Here is a 16348-nt window from a genome sequence, read left to right on the forward strand (position 1 = left end):
AGTGGCTGAATGACACAGCGTGGAGGTGTTGACAACATGAGGAGACCATACAGGGGCTGAATGACTCAGCGTGGAGGTGTTGGCAGCATGAGGAGACCATATAGTGGATGAATGACACAGCATGGTGGTATTGGCAGCATGAGGAGACCATATACAGTAAAGGCTCATCCCTTTGCCATGGACTTCAATGTTAAAAATAACAGCCGTTATTTTATCAGTTTCTTGTGACGGAAGAAAAATTAGTGCATGTTCCGTTAATTCTTCCGTCACAACTAACGTTAGTCATCACGTTAGTCATGACGGACTATAACGGGTCATAACGGATAATCAAAAAATCCCATAGACTTTAATGGGATTTTGTAACAGACGTTTAACATCCTTTTTTAAAGCTTTTCTAACAGATCTTTTAACTGATTAATTTTATAGTGTGAAAGCAGCCTTATGTGGAATTTGAAGTATAGATATCCTGGGGTCAGGGACCACCATCCAGGAGCATTTCCCCTCAGGCAGTGAGTTTCCCTTATTGTAGGACTATATACCTAAAAATGGTACCCCTTACACTATATTCAAAAAATGTAACAAACTTTCCGGTGAGGAACAATAAATCTATATATACACCTATATGAAATAATCACCAGAAATCATGATATTTAAAAGGCAAATCTTTATTTCATATAGCAAAACCTATAACAGGCCCTTTAACAACACACAAAGGAACAGAGAAATACAGGGTATTGGGGTGAGCACCCTGGAACAAAATACATATGGTCTGTGTGCCTGAAAGTATGCATCAGTAAGCTGTAGCCAAACAAAGGCAAAAAAAATTGCGACCAAAAAACCTGACCAACTCTCCATTTTACTCAGAAAACCCCAAAAAAAGGGTCTGGTCATCGAAAAAGGGACCTGTTCCTGAAGGTTTAGAAAAATCCCAACATATTTTCTAAGGGCACGTTCCCACCTGGCGTATATGCAGCATATTTCACGCTGCACAAACTCTTCAGCAGCAGAGGGAAATACGCTGCACATCCCTCACTCACCAAACACACAGGGCTTTCCGGCAGCAGCCCCATGTGTGTAGTGTGTTTTGGAGGCAGGGCCCTGTGCCGGTGTGACTGTGATGCGCGGCTCCGCCTCCAAAACTCACTGCACACATAGGGCTGCCACCGGAAAGCCCTGTGTGTATGGTGAGCGAGGGATACGTAGCGTATTCCCGCAGCTGCTTAAGATTTTGCACAGCGTGAAATACACTGCGTATAGGCCAGGTGGGAACATGCCCTAATGGTGAATTTGAGAAAAACATTGGGAAAAATGTGTTAATACCATGGAATAATACCTGTCGGGAAAAAAAACACAAATAAAACTACACTCCACTCTATTTTGTTCAAGGTTGCTCACCCCAGTCCATGTATTTCTTTGTTCTTTTGTGTGTTTTAAAGGGCCTGTTATGGGATTTGTATGAAATAAAGATTTACCTGTTCAATATTATGATTTCCGTGGATTGCAGGACTGTAGCATTTTGGCATACATGAACTTCCCCATCTCTGATTTGGGAGGAGGGCGCACTGTTTCACTTTTAGGGTCTATTCACACGTATAGTATCCTGCGCAGCTTTGATGAAGCTATATTCAGTCATTTAGTTTACACTGAATTTTGCAGTATAAAATCCTGTGCATCAAATCTGCGTAGAATACTGTACGTGTAAATACACCATTAGGGGAAAATTACAATGCAGTGTACAGCTGTCAGTATCAACCAGTAATTACCATTATATCACTGACTGAAATGCTTGTGCACTAGAGTGTGGAGTAGCTGCAGATTTCCACAAGAGGGCATTGTTTTACAAGATTTGTGGAAGTAATCCTAATTCAAATGAATTACAGGAATTTGGGAATAAATTTACATGTGGACTTCCTTTACGAGAATATTGTGGCGTTCCACTGAAGTTACTAAAGTTCAGGTGCACGCAGAGAGAAAAGGGATAAGGTCCACATAATCCCAGTAGAATAAAAAAAAAAAAAAAAGTTTGTGGTCTCCGGGTGTTAAGTCCCCTCAGCTAGAGCTCCTCCATCTCCACAGGGCTCTCCTGCAGGGCTTGCAACTTGGTCGCCTCATATCATTGTATTTACATGTATATTATTTAATGTATAGGTATAATAAATGTATAGGACCTTCCCAGGTCATGTGATCTACCATTGTGAATGTACATAGGTTTAAGGACCTTCCTGGCTCATGTGATGTACCCAGAGTTCACTGGGTTCAGGGCCTACAGGTTTGCTGGCCAATGAGCTTAGTCACTAAAGGCTGTGTTCACTAAATTCTCTCTCTTCTCTTCCTGCTGAACTATCAAGCAAGCAAGCACAATCAGCATATCTTTAATCTCATCTCATCTAGGTCAAAGCCTAAAAGAACCAGCAGCCACTAAAACCATGAGTTATAAATCTCAACCTACAAATCCTTTGTGACTACTATCCTACTCAAATCTTATAATTAGTAGCACAGTGGCCTGCTTAAAGCTCATTACTACCAGTCCCAGCAAAGCCTGTGAGGAACCTGCATGCCGGTTGCCTCAGGAGAAACTGTTTAATTGGAAAGACTGTTGCATACAAGTTCAAGTAAAAGTTTCCAGTTATCTCATAAATCTGCTGTGGACATTCCTTTTATTATCCCTGCCGTTTGTGGGCCGGTTGGCGGCAGGACCTATAAAACTAAGCAAATCGCACCCTGGCGTCATGACAAGTAAGGGTTAATACCACCATACCCTTCATTCACCATTGCAACACCCCTACACTACAACTCCAATGCAGCACTTTTGTAGTGAAAAAACTTGAAAAGGTTTTATTCCATCATAAAGTTACAAAACAAAAAATATAGAATTATTGACCCCCTTTGTGTGCTTCAGTGAGATGTTCGGTTTCCATGGCAGCAGATCTTTGTGCACGGCCCACACTATTTTGAAGTTAAAAGAGCAATAGGTCTCACGTGGTGCCCTATTATTCAGAAAAGCAAATCGAGCCTAGACACCATGCAGAACCTTCATCCCTGATCATCAATAATTCACCTGCTCTTCTTTTGTATTCTAGGAATGAAGGACCTGGACACGGCTGCTCATGGCAGGATGGAAGTGAAGTCTCCAGTTACCAGTTGAGACAAGGCTGTGACAGGGTAGTGGTGTCAGATGAAAGGCTAAAATGATCCAGTTTAACGTTAAAAAAGGGACACAATTTGTGGTTACCTGAATCTGCTCCTGCTGTTGCTCACATGTCACCTCTTTATACTAACTAATTTAATGTGTAGCATAACAAAAAAGATACCTAATTAAAAATTTACCATTCCCACCATATACCTTTACTTATTTTACATATGAATTGGCAAACTCAGTATAAAGGAAAATAGCAAACAAAAAACACATGCAGCCCCCTATTGTCAGGGATAAGAATTTAGGGGGAAAAAAATTTAGATGCCGAATTTTATGTCACTTGATCCATAATCACATAAACAGTGTTAACAATGAGTCAGCAAATGTTAATGAGACCAGTCATAAACCTAAAAATGTTTTTGAGTATTGACGATACTTTCATTTCCAAATTATCATTCTTATCTGTGTGATCTTATTTTAATATTTCTATATTTCAAATATTTATTTTTGCGTAAAGTATGTAAAGTATTATAATGCCTAACAGTTCCTGCTATATAGTGTAAGCTCAATATCCACTAAAAGAGGACCTACGCTCCCTGTTCCTGTTATCTAAAGGTTTCAACTATTTGGTGATTATCTGCACTTTTCACTAAATAGTCAGATGGGAGGTAACTTTACTGCTAAATGGGGTGTGACTGCTAGGCTCAGGGATAGGAGTTAACAATCACATATCTATCACCATGATTTACACCAGGGGTCTTAAACTTGCGGCCCATGGGCCAATTGAGGCCCACGGAACAATATTTTGCAGCCCCCTACTTGACAGCAAAGTTTAATGTTAATGCGGCCCATGCCAGGGGCAGACTAACAGGTCGGGCACTCGGGAACTCAGACGCTGCTAGCCCCAGAACACCCCCGGCCCATAAGTTACTCAGGGCCCTTTAACCCCTTAAGGACTCAGCCCATTTTGGTCTTAAGGACTCAGACAATTTATTTTTACGTTTTCATTTTTTCCTCCTCGCCTTCTAAAAATCATAACTCTTTTATATTTTCATCCACAGACTAGTATGAGGGCTTGTTTTTTGCGTGACCAGTTGTTCTTTGTAATGACATCACTCATTATATCATAAAATGTATGGCGCAACCAAAAAACACTATTTTTGTGGGGAAATTAAAACGAAAAACGCAATTTTGCTAATTTTGGAAGGTTTTGTTTTCACGCCGTACAATTTATGGTAAAAATGACATGTGTTCTTTATTCTTAGGGTCAATATGATTAAAATGATACCCATTATTATATACTTTTATATTATTGTTGTGCTTAAAAAAAATCACAAACTTTTTAACCAAATTAGTATGTTTATAATCCCTTTATTTTGATGACCTCTAACTTTTTTATTTTTCCGTATAAGTGGCGGTATGGGGGCTCATTTTTTGCGCCATGATCTGTACTTTTTTTTGATACCACATTTGCATATAAAAAACTTTTAATACACTTTTTATAATTTTTTTTTAATAAAATGTATTAAAAAAGTAGGAATTTTGGACTTTTTTTTATTTTTTTTCGTTCACGCCGTTCACCGTACGGGATCATTAACATTTTATTTTAATATTTCGGACATTTACGCATGCGGCGATACCAAATATGTCTATAAAAAATGTTTTTTACGCTTTTTGGGGGTAAAATAGGAAAAAACTGACGTTTTACTTTTTTATTGGGGGAGGGGATTTTTCACTTTTGTTTTACTTTTACTTTTACATTTTTTTACATTTTTTTTTACACTTGAATAGTCCCCATAGGGGACTATTCATAGCAATACCATAATTGCTAATACTGATCTGTTCTATGTATAGGACATAGAACAGATCAGTATTATCGGTCATCTCCTGCTCTGGTCTGCTCGATCACAGACCAGAGCAGGAGACGCCGGGAGCCGCACGGAGGAAGGTGAGGGGACCTCCGTGCGGCGTTATGAATGATCGGATCCCCGCAGCAGCGCTGCGGGCGATCCGATCGTTCATTTAAATTGCGAACTGCCGCAGATGCCGGGATCTGTATTGATCCCGGCACCTGAGGGGTTAATGGCGGACGCCCGCGAGATCGCGGGCGTCGGCCATTGCCGGCGGGTCCCTGGCTGCGATCAGCAGCCGGGATCAGCCGCGCATGACACGGGCATCGCTCCGATGCCCGCGGTTATGCTTAGGACGTAAATGTACGTCCTGGTGCGTTAAGTACCACCTCACCAGGACGTACATTTACGTCCTGCGTCCTTAAGGGGTTAACAGCACAGAGGCATCTGGTAACAGATGCATGTGCCGCATGCAGGCACGTTTGTTATCAGGAAGGAAGATGTCAGTGACGTCACAAAGCCCCACCGGAGAGAAGCGTGGCGGAATTCGCATGTCTCTGCACCATTTCAGTGCCACTTGTGAGTAAGGGGATCCAAAGACTTTTGCAAATGTTTGAAGTAAAATTATTTGTTATGGTACAACATGAGTTATAGGTTTAGGTCAGTTCCAGAGCCACAGGCTGTATCAGTGCATAATGGGCATTGTAGTTGGTAATTGTAACTGCCAGCATGCCCTGATACAGCCTGTGGCTCTGCAGCTGACCGAACTACAACTTCAAGCATGTTGCACTATATAGTAGTACAGTATAGGTTATGGTGCAACATGCTTGGAGTTGGAGTTTTGTGTCACCTGCAGAGCCATAGGCTGTATCTGGGCATGCTTGGCACTGTAGTTAGTAACTGCAACTCCCCGCATTCCTTGAAACAGCCTATGACTCTTTTTTGTGGAATACATGATGCAGCCCAGCCTCACCCAGCCTCTACCTCCAGTTGAGACCCGATTTACACCCTCTCAGACTCGTATTTACACCCTCTGATCCTAGCTGTCACATCCCATTTTGCAATGCAGTTCCCACCCATTTGGTGAAAGTACAGATAGTCAACCAAATGAAGAAGTGTAGCAAGAAAGTAAAAACACTATTGGAATAAAGGTACCAAGGCTATAAAGTGATAGAAAAAGCGATTTTTTTCAGTTTTATGTAAATAAGGCTTTGTATACAATAAATCAGATGTACTGATCTTGTCTAATACTTATTGGAGCCATATACATCCGATAGCTGTCAACCAGCTTTACCTTGTATCACTAAACCCTTTGCCTCTAAGCCACACCCCTATTGATTGCTAAAATGTAGTCGCAAAGCTTGGTGATACAAGCAAAGCAAAGTTTTTTATGGAGGCCATGTGATTGGCCATTGGCTCCAGAAAGTCACATGGAGCTTACCAGAGATGAATTTCCATGTTTCCTTCCTAGAGCCACTGCCACTTAGTTATAATGGATAATGAAGGTCAAAGTGGTCACCAATCTCACCAACCTCTTTAAATAGTGTAATTTGGTGCTCAAAGCATAGATATCTGTTATTCTACATATTATGGATAAATGTTGCTCAAAAGCAAAACTTCCCTTTAAATAGTTTACACAAAATGTCTTATATTGTCTTATATTGAGATGGTAAGCTTCCTAATGCATAGGTATTGATAGGAAATTATGAATTTCTATATACTGTTTCAGACTGCTGTATATTGAGATGTCTTGCCAATACCGTACAAGTGTATTACAATGCAATAGTGTTCCTTGTTACAGATAAAGAATACAAAGCGTTCAGGCATTGTCTATGGCCTCCTATAATTACAGAGGGCATTTAAGAACCTTGACTTTCTGCCAATTAGAACAGACAAATGCTTAGTTTTATCCCCACCAACCTGTCTGCCTATGCTCAGTGATATCAGAACTGGGAGGCCGATTACCATCCGGAGCACAAAGCCATCCATCAGCCACTCATCAGTACCGTCTCTATCGAGCGTGTAATATGAATGTTGGCTACAGCCTCTCCAAGCATTGAGAGTTCCCAAGATAAGATATTTCATAGGTCTCAGTTTCTTCTACACATGAGGAATGACACTAAACAGAGATCGCTAATACAGATACTGTAAAAAAAAGAAAGGTAACAGCACAAAGTTTCTGCAGTTGCGGAGCTCTGCTGTTTTGTATTTCATGGGAAACCATTGTATTATCTGTTGGATTGTACTGTAAAAATGTTATTATTCAAAACATATCAAATGGAAGGCAAATTATTGCTATTCTTGCTTATAGGTATATTTCAGAACTAGGCCATTAATATATATTGATTTTTTATTTCAATGCTATCAGAGTCTTGATAAACAATGCCAGTAAAGAGAAGCATACAATAATAAACAAAAATGAGTTAGACAAAGTACATATTACTTCATGGATTTTTGCTCCACATATAAATTAAAGAGAAAATGACAAGCTATTTATAGGTGAACAGCTTTAAAAAATGTCAATCTGTTGAGTTACGTGTCTTCTATCTTCTAGTTATATTGCGCAGCTATATTTCCCGCCTAGTCAGAGTGCTCACCCCCAGCAGACATTAGCATATTCATTACGGAGGCAGGTCGGATGGGCAATATGGAGCGGGCAAACCCACCTTCATTGCGCAATAAAACTAGAAGAAAGAAGACACATAACTCTACAAATACTGGACAGATTGATGTAAGTGAGCACTTTTTTTTAAAGCTGCTTACTCGTACTATAACCCAGTATATTGGGTTTAGTGCGGGTGAATAGCTTGTCAGTTTCTCTTTAATTTGTATTGTAAAAGGAAACAAAGACAACAGTGAAGATGCTTCAAAATGCATAGGGTGGACATCGCGCTACCACTACCTCGTCCACCTCTTTGAAGGTACTTACATGAGCTATAGGGTAAAAAAAAGGATTAAGTCATATGGACCAGATCAGAACCAAACAGTAATGTCAATAGCAGAATCAATGTCCAAAGAATAACCAGATACTAGCCAGGGATCAAAACCAGAGGACAATGCCGAATCAAGTCAGAATCCAAGACAGTACCAGAAAACAAGCTGGGTCAGAACAGCAGGTATAATAAGCTCTAAGTCAGATTCCACAGGCAGAAGTCATGAAGAAAAACAGGCAATGGTCAGAATCCCAGAAAATAGCAGCTGCTTGTTTAAATGTACCGCTCTGAGAGAGATAGGTACATTTACTGTATTACAAATATAAAAAAAAAAAAGATTGCAGCACTCACAGTTAAAACATCCACTTTATTTTTCCAGTAAAAACTTAATGACATGGTGCGGGTCTTAGTTGTAGATGCAAGGGATACTCCTTCATAGGTTTACATAGACCCAGAAAGTAACCACACCTATCTCACAGGTGTAGTAACTTAAAATAAACACAAATATAATGAAAACTTAATAATTCATGACTAGTCTAGCCTATTTTTTTAACCCTTTAGAGAAGGAGATGTCCAGCATAAGTATCCAAAAGCCTTCCCTATTTAGTAACTTAATATATGAGGAGATAAAATCCATAGGAAGTGCTCTTAAAACCTAGCTTTTACTGATATAGTTAAAATACACCTATTTCATGCCCCATTAAAAAATGGATTAAATTAGATTTGCGCCATGTGCCAATATGCATATAACCCAACACGTTTCCACTGTGTTTTGCAGCATCCTCAGGGGAAGAATTATAGAGATACAAATACTAATCCGGTCTTGTATGTTAGACCGATAGTACAACAAGATACAACAAAAGTAAGTAAATGGAGGATCTTAGATGTTGCTTATTGGAAATATAAAGTGCATTGTATGCCCATAAATAAATGCTTATTCATACAATCATCTTGTTATTATTGATATTGCATTAGTCAAGCAAATCATATAATAGATACCGGACCATGAGGTTTCCTGGGGGCACCTGAAAGAAATGAGACGAAAAAGAGGCATTGCTGTAATGCTAGCAGATGATTTCAAAGACATTTCGTCAGCTGTTGGTGTTCTACCACACCACCGATCCCCTCAGGATACCTAACATAAATGAACAGGAGATTTCCCCTGTCAGGAGTGTTTGTATAACTCAAAATACCTGAAAAGAAAGGTGCTGCCAGATTCTGGCTAATTACAGTTCTGAGGTCCAATATATGGTGGAGCCGAGCGCTACCTACAATGGTAGGGAGCCTATTACCAGGCTACTGGCGCTCTAGTGCCTGTTTCCGGCACATGGTCTTATATCCGGCAAGCTGGTAAACAATGAGCGCAAGTCCCAGTCACGTGGATCGCAGTATCGCGATCGTACATGGAGGGGACACAAGCACGTGATCTATCTCGTCACATGACGCCGCTGCACTTGTTATTATTGCGCAGAGAGGATGCGGGCACGTCAGAGAGGATACGGGCGCAGAGAGGATACGGGCATGACACCGCTGTGCTCGCTGCAATATTAAAGTTGATGATGTACACTCAATCTGGGGTAAAGTCCTGCCCACCTAAGTGTTTTTACAGAGTTCAAAAGAACAATTAATGATAAAAAAGTGATTTGGGATGATATTAGATGAAACTTAGTCAAGTTAGAATTAAGTAATTTGTGAATGGCTCAAATGGTTTTTTAGATAGTTCAGCAGTTAAGTGAGAAATTATATTCAGAGCAAAGGCATGCCACGAACAAGGTTGTAAATTTATGTAGGTGTAATAACAGTATTTATATATATATATATATATATATATATATATATATATATATCTAGTTAAAACCGGGTTCTAAATTGACAGATAGGTCCCTAAAGGGGGAAGACGGGAAGGAGATTAATCATGGGCCTGGTGAACCTACACTATTCCCTTTTAAACCCTATTACTAACACCTATTGCCTAGGCGGGGTGTCCACCCTAAAATGGACGGTCCCCCTCCGGAACCTCCTGGTGAACTGCACCATTAAGATGTTCTCATGGTGCAGCTCAAATAACCAAGATTACACATTTTACAGGAAATAAAATATATAACCAAATTAGTGTTACAATAAAAAAATTAATGAATGTATGTTACTTTTGGTTTTATATTCTAATTCCGTAACTTCTTTGGCTTGGTTTATGAACCAACAGCAACCACATCTATTTCTAATAGATTTATAACACCCTTTCACACTCTGTAACAAACAGTAAGGACAAACAAAAGGGGTCCAAAAGGGGTAAAGTGACATCAGGAATCAAGCCAGGCTGCCAAGCCAGCAGTGGCGTACCTACCGTTTTGGCCACCACTAGGTAAAAAATTACATACAACTTCTGCTGCAGTGGCAGTGGGCAACATAAGATGACAGTGTCTGCGGCGACCTCTGCAGAGTGATCAGGGGCTGCGGGTGTGGGGTTCACCTACTTGCTTGCACTGCCCAGTTACATCACAGACATGTAGCATCAACTGCCCTGACTACTTCCTCCCTACCTCCTGGGGAGGAGCATAGAGACCTGTGCACTAAGCACAGGCCGGGCCTAAAGGTTTTCAGCATGCAAGAAGCAGGAGAAAATAGACCCAGCCACACATAAGAAGTGGCTTCCAAAACAACTTTCTGGAAATTGTAGTTGTGGGACTGCTGCAGAGCCATAGGTTGTGTTAAAGCATGCTGGGTGTTGTAGTTATTGTAGTTATTAACAAACCAACTCCCAGTTTGCCCTGACAGCCTATGGCTCTGCAGCTGACCCAACACTACAACTCCCTGCATGCCCTGACAGCATATGGCTCTGCAGCTGACCCTACACTACAACTCCCAGCATGTTGCACTATAACCCATACTACTTTACTACTATAAAGTGTAACATGCTGGGAGTTGTAGGTTTGGTTTGGGTCAGATGCAGAGCCATAGGCTGTGTCAGGGCATGCTGGGAGTTGTAGTTAATACAAGCAGACTTATTATACTTATAAGTATATAATACATACAGGGGGGCGCAGTATTATGTGCCCCTCCTGGATGGATTAGATACTCTGTGCCCTTCCTGTTATATATTGTGCCCCCTCATATGGAGATTCAGTACTGTGCCCCTCCATATGAATTAGAACTAGATACTGTGCTCTCCTCATATCAATATGATAATGTGCCCCCTATATAGATTAGATACTTTGACTGTATCTAATCCATATAGACAGCAAATAATTAAACCCCTTAATACTTTTAACCCCTTAAGGACTGAGGGGTTTTCGTTTTTTGCACTTTCGTTTTTTCCTCCTCACCTTTTAAAAATCATAACCCTTTCAATTTTGCACCAAAAAATCCATATGATGGCTTATTTTTTGCGCCACCAATTCTACCATCAGTCATTTTACCCAAAAGTCTACAGCAAAATGGGAAAAAAAATCATTGTGCGATGAAATTGAAGGAAAAACGCCATTTTGTAACTTTTGGGGGCTTCCGTTTCTATGCAGTACATTTTTCAGTAAAAATGACACCTGATCTTTATTCTGTAGGTCCATACAATTAAAATGATACCCTGCTTATATTGGTTTGATTTTGTCGTACTTCTGGAAAAAAAATCATAACTACATGCACGGAAATTGATACGTTTAAAATTGTCATCTTCTGACCCCTATAACTTTTTTATTTTTCTGCGTATGGGGCAGTATAAGGGCTAATATTTTGCACCGTGATCTGACATTTTTAGCGGTACAATTTTTGTATTGATCGGACTTTTTGATTGCTTTTTATTCACTTTTCATGATATAAAAAGCGGCCAAAAATACATTATTTTGGACTTTGGAATTTTTTTGCGCGTACGCCATTGACCGTGCAGTTTAATTAATGATTCATTTTTATAGTTCGGACATTTACGCACGCGGCGATACCATATATGTTTATATTTATTTTTATTTACATGGTCTTTTTTATGGGAAAAGGGGGGTGATTTGAACTTTTATAAGGCTAAGTTTCCACGTGGTTTTTTTTCTGGCAGTTTTTGGAAAACTGCCACTGCAGTTTTTGAGCCAAAGCCAGAAGTGTATTCAAAAGGAATAGGACATATAAAGGAAGGACTTACACTTCTCCTCCCTTATGGATCCACTTCTGACTTTGGCTCAAAAACTGCAGTGGCAGTTTTCCAGAAACTGCCAGAAAAAAAAACAAGTGGAAACTTAGCTCCCATAGGGACCTATAACACTGCACACACGGATTACTAGCACTGTTCACTGCAAAGCCATAGCTTTGCAGTGATCAGCGTTATTGGCGGTCGATTGCTCTAGCCTGCATCTCAGGCTTGGGGCAATCAATCGTCGAGGTGACATGCCGGAGGCAGGTAAGAGGACCTCCGCTCGTGTCCCAGCTGATCGGGACACCGCATTTTCACTGTGGTGGTCCCGATCAGCCCCACTGAGCAGCCGGGCAGCTTTCACTTTCGTTTTAGACGTTTTAGACCCGACCCGATATGACGCGGGGTCACCGCGTGACCCCGCGTTATATTGCGGGAGCCGGCCAAGGCCAAAGACATAAATATACGTCCTTGGTCATTAAGGTGTTAAGGACGAGGCGATTTTTCGTTTTTGCACTTTCGTTTTTTCCTCCTCACCTTTTGAAAATCATAACGCTTTAAATTTTGCACCCACAGACCCATATAAGGGCTTGTTTATTGTGTCACCAATTGTACTTTCTAATGACATCACTTATTTTATAACATAATCTGCAGCAAAACAAAAAACAAACTTATTAGTGGGGTAAAATAAAAAAAAATTCATTTTGTAATTTTAGGAGCTTCCGTTTCTAAGTGTTGCACTTTTTGGTAAAAATGACACCTTTTCCTTATTCTGTAGGTCTATACGGTCACAAGGATACCCAATTTATGTAGGTTTTATATTATTTTACTAATTTCAAAAAATTATAACTACATGCACCAAAATTAGTATGTTTAAAAATGTCCTCTTTTGACCCTTATAACTTTTTTATTTTTCAGCATACGGGGCTATGTGAGGTCTCATTTTTTGTGCCGTGATCTGAAGTTTTTATCGGTTCCATTTTTGTTTTGATGGGAATTTTTGATTGCTTTTTATACATTTTTTTTATGGTAAATGAAGTGACCAAAAATTCACAATTTTGGATTTTGGTATTTTTTCAAGTGTACACCATTAGTTCGGAAATTTACGGACTTGGCGATACCACATATGTTTATGTTTATTTTTAATAACATTATTTTATAAATTGGAAAAGGGGGGAGATTCAAACTTTTATTAGGGGAGGGGCTTATTTACATCTATTAAAGGAAAACATTCACACTAAACCCAATACAACGGGTTATAAAGTGGGTGAACAGAAAATCGATGCGGGGTCTGTGATTAACTTACCTACCTTCAGTCTGGTGCCTGGGTGCTGGTCACATGAGCGCTTGTACCTACTAAGCACTCACGTGACTAGCGCCATTGATTATTCAATTCCAGCTGGCAGGCCCGCCTCCAGCGCACAATTTAGGAACTTAAGGGGGACTCGGCAACGGACTGCATCTACATATATAGGCCAGAAAGCCTGCATTGGTCTCCTGTTCATCCACACTATAAACCAGTGTATGGGGGTTTAGTGTGGGTAAACGGGTGACTGTTTTCCTTTAAAGGGAAGCTGTCATCAGTATCACCTGCACTAACCTGTTGGTATAGTAGCCTTGTAGTGCAGGTGACACTGAATAAAATGATACTTACCAGGGGTCAATTATATAAGTAATTTTATTTATTTATTTATTTTTTCGGCACCTCACCAGGGGTGCAAGGGGCACTAGGTAAACCTCTGCAAGCGAGTTTCATCCCCCAACACAATGCAATTTGACTAGATATGGAATAAAACATGCATTTTCCAGTGATATAAGCTGCCATATCTTCCATGTGATTAAGATATTTCTCCTTGCATATTCACTCGGCTATAGATGAGGTAACTATTGGCTTCCAGTGCCTCATGATGACTGGCCTGGCTGCCGTGTCAAAGAAGTCCTATCTTGAGTAGACACTGTCACTTAGAAAAACTTGAGGTGTCTTTTGACATTGGCCTGAGTCTCAGTGCTGTGACATCTTCAAAAAAGGCTCTAGGTCTTCCCCAGGAAACTATAGACCGGTAAGGCTGGGTTCACACAACGTTTTGTTAAATACGGCTCCCGTATATGGCTGGGAGGAGGGGGGGCGGGGCTTAATCGCGGCGCCCGCCCGTCGACCACGTTTTTACCTGCGGTCGGGAAACCGCATACGGCCGAAAACAAAGCCGACCGGAGGCTGCGGTTCACTCCGGTCGGCTCATAGACATACATTAAATACGTTTGCCGAATACGGCTGAGTGTCGGTGCCACGATTAAGCCCCACCCCCCCTCCCAGCCGTATACGGGAACTTAACAAAACGTGGTGTGAACCCAGCCTAAGTTTGACGTGCATTGTGGGTAAATTGTTTGAAGGACTTATAAGGGATTACATACAGGAATACATAGGGGATAATAGTATTATAAATGATAGCCAGCATGGGTTTACTAAGGATAGAACTTGTCAAACCAATCTAATTTGCTTTTATGAAGAGGTGAGTAGAAGCCTTGACAGAGGAATGGCTGTGGATATAGTGTTTCTGGATTCTGGATTTTGCTAAAGCGTTTGATACTGTCCCTCATAGACGTCTGACAGGTAAGTTAAGGTCTTTGGGTTTGGAAATTTTAGTTTGTAACTGGATTGAACACTGGCTCATGGATCGTACCCAGAGAGTGGTGGTCAATGATTCGTACTCTGATTGGTCCCCAGTTATTAGTGGTGTACCCCAAGGTTCTGCACTGGGACCGCTGTTGTTTAATTTATTTATCAATGATATAGAGGATGGCATTAACAGCTCTGTTTCTATCTTTGCAGATGACACCAAGCTTTGTAGCATGGTACAGTCTATAGAGGATGTGCATAAGTTTCAAAATGACTTGGATAAACTAAGTGTCTGGGCATCCACTTGGCAAATGAGGTTCAATGTGGATAAATGTAAAGTTATGCATCTGGGTACTAATAACCTGCATGCATCGTATGTCTTAGAGGGGATTAAACTGGCAGAGTCACTGGTAGAGAAGGATCTGGGTGTACTTGTAGATCACAGACTACAGAATAGGATGCAATGTCAGGCTGCTGCTCCCAAAGCCAGCAGGATATTGTCATGTATCAAAAGAGGTATGGACTCAAGGGACAGGGACATAATGCTCGCCCTTTATAAAGCATTGGTACGGCCTCACCTGTAATATGCTGTTCAGTTTTGGTCACCTGTCCATAAAAGGGACACTGTGGAGCTGGAAAGGGTGCAGAGACGTGCGACTATACTAATATGGGGCATGGAACATCTTAGCTATGAGGAGCGATTAAAGGAGATACAATTGTTTAGTCTTGAGAAGAGACGTTTAAGGGGGGATATGATAAATGTATATAAGTATATTAATGGCCCATACAAAAAATATGGAGAAAAACTGTTCCAGGTTAAACCCCCCCCAAAGGACAAGGGGGCACTCCCTTCGTCTGGAGAAGAAAAGACTTAGTCTCAAGGGGCGACACGCCTTCTTTACCATGAGAACTGTGAACTTATGGAACAGTCTACCTCAGGAACTGGTCACAGCAGGAAAAATTAACAGCTTTAAAACAGGATTAGATACATTCCTGGAACAAAATAACATTAATGCTTATGAAGAAATATAAAATCCCATCCCTTCCCCAATATCGCGCCACACCCCTTCCCTTCAATTCCCTGGTTGAACTTGATGGACATATGTCTTTTTTTCGACCGTACTAACTATGTAACTATGTAACCTCTAGAACGAGCCTAGAGAAGTGCGCAACATTGCTGTTCACTCCCCGGCTTGAATGATCTTTGTCTTGCTGGTCCGTATACTTACCATGGAGCAGCGAGACAAAGATCGCTACTAGTCGGGGAGTGAACAACAACGCTGCACACTTTTTCGGGCTCGATCTCCTTATAGGTTGGGTTATCAGCACTGAGACCCAGATTGATCAAAACTTATGACACGTCTCTGTGAAGGGTTTAAGTCCTGGAAAAAGAGTGTGGAAACTCACCCAAGAGTTCCACTCAAGGATTGGTCCTGCAGGACTCCTGCTAATGGGAACGGTGTGTCTGCTGTGTAAAAAGGGCAGGAACTCTGTTCCCATGTGTTCTTGCCGGACTTGAGCCCTGTCCCTGTGACTTGTCAAAAGTTTTTCTAAGTGACATTAAAAGATTGATCCAGGCAGGGGCGTAGCTATAGAGGTAGCAGAGGTATCAGTCGCACCGGGGCCCTGGTGCCTAAAGGGGCCCCAAAACACATCTGCCCCATAAGAGAGCAGTACAATAATTGGCATATGGGACGCTGT

General features: G+C 41.0%; 1 protein-coding gene across 9 annotated transcripts in view; it reads left to right on the forward strand.

Moving 5' to 3' along the window:
• Positions 1-5780: 5780 nt before the first annotated feature.
• Positions 5781-16348, forward strand: part of STRC (stereocilin) — a 133432-nt gene continuing 122864 nt past the window's right edge. For 5 of the 9 annotated variants that reach the window (XM_056572088.1, XM_056572082.1, XM_056572087.1 and 2 more), the window contains exons 1-2: positions 5785-7148; positions 8698-8781. The gene's annotated coding sequence lies outside the window, so the exon portion shown is untranslated. Of the gene's footprint in view, positions 7149-7540; positions 7718-7826; positions 7908-8697; positions 8782-16348 lie in introns of all 9 variants that reach the window. The other 4 variants (XM_056572083.1, XM_056572084.1, XM_056572090.1 and 1 more) reach the window with 4 other exon arrangements.

This window comes from Hyla sarda, chromosome 4 (genome assembly GCF_029499605.1).
Source record: "Hyla sarda isolate aHylSar1 chromosome 4, aHylSar1.hap1, whole genome shotgun sequence".
NCBI lineage: Eukaryota > Metazoa > Chordata > Amphibia > Anura > Hylidae > Hyla > Hyla sarda.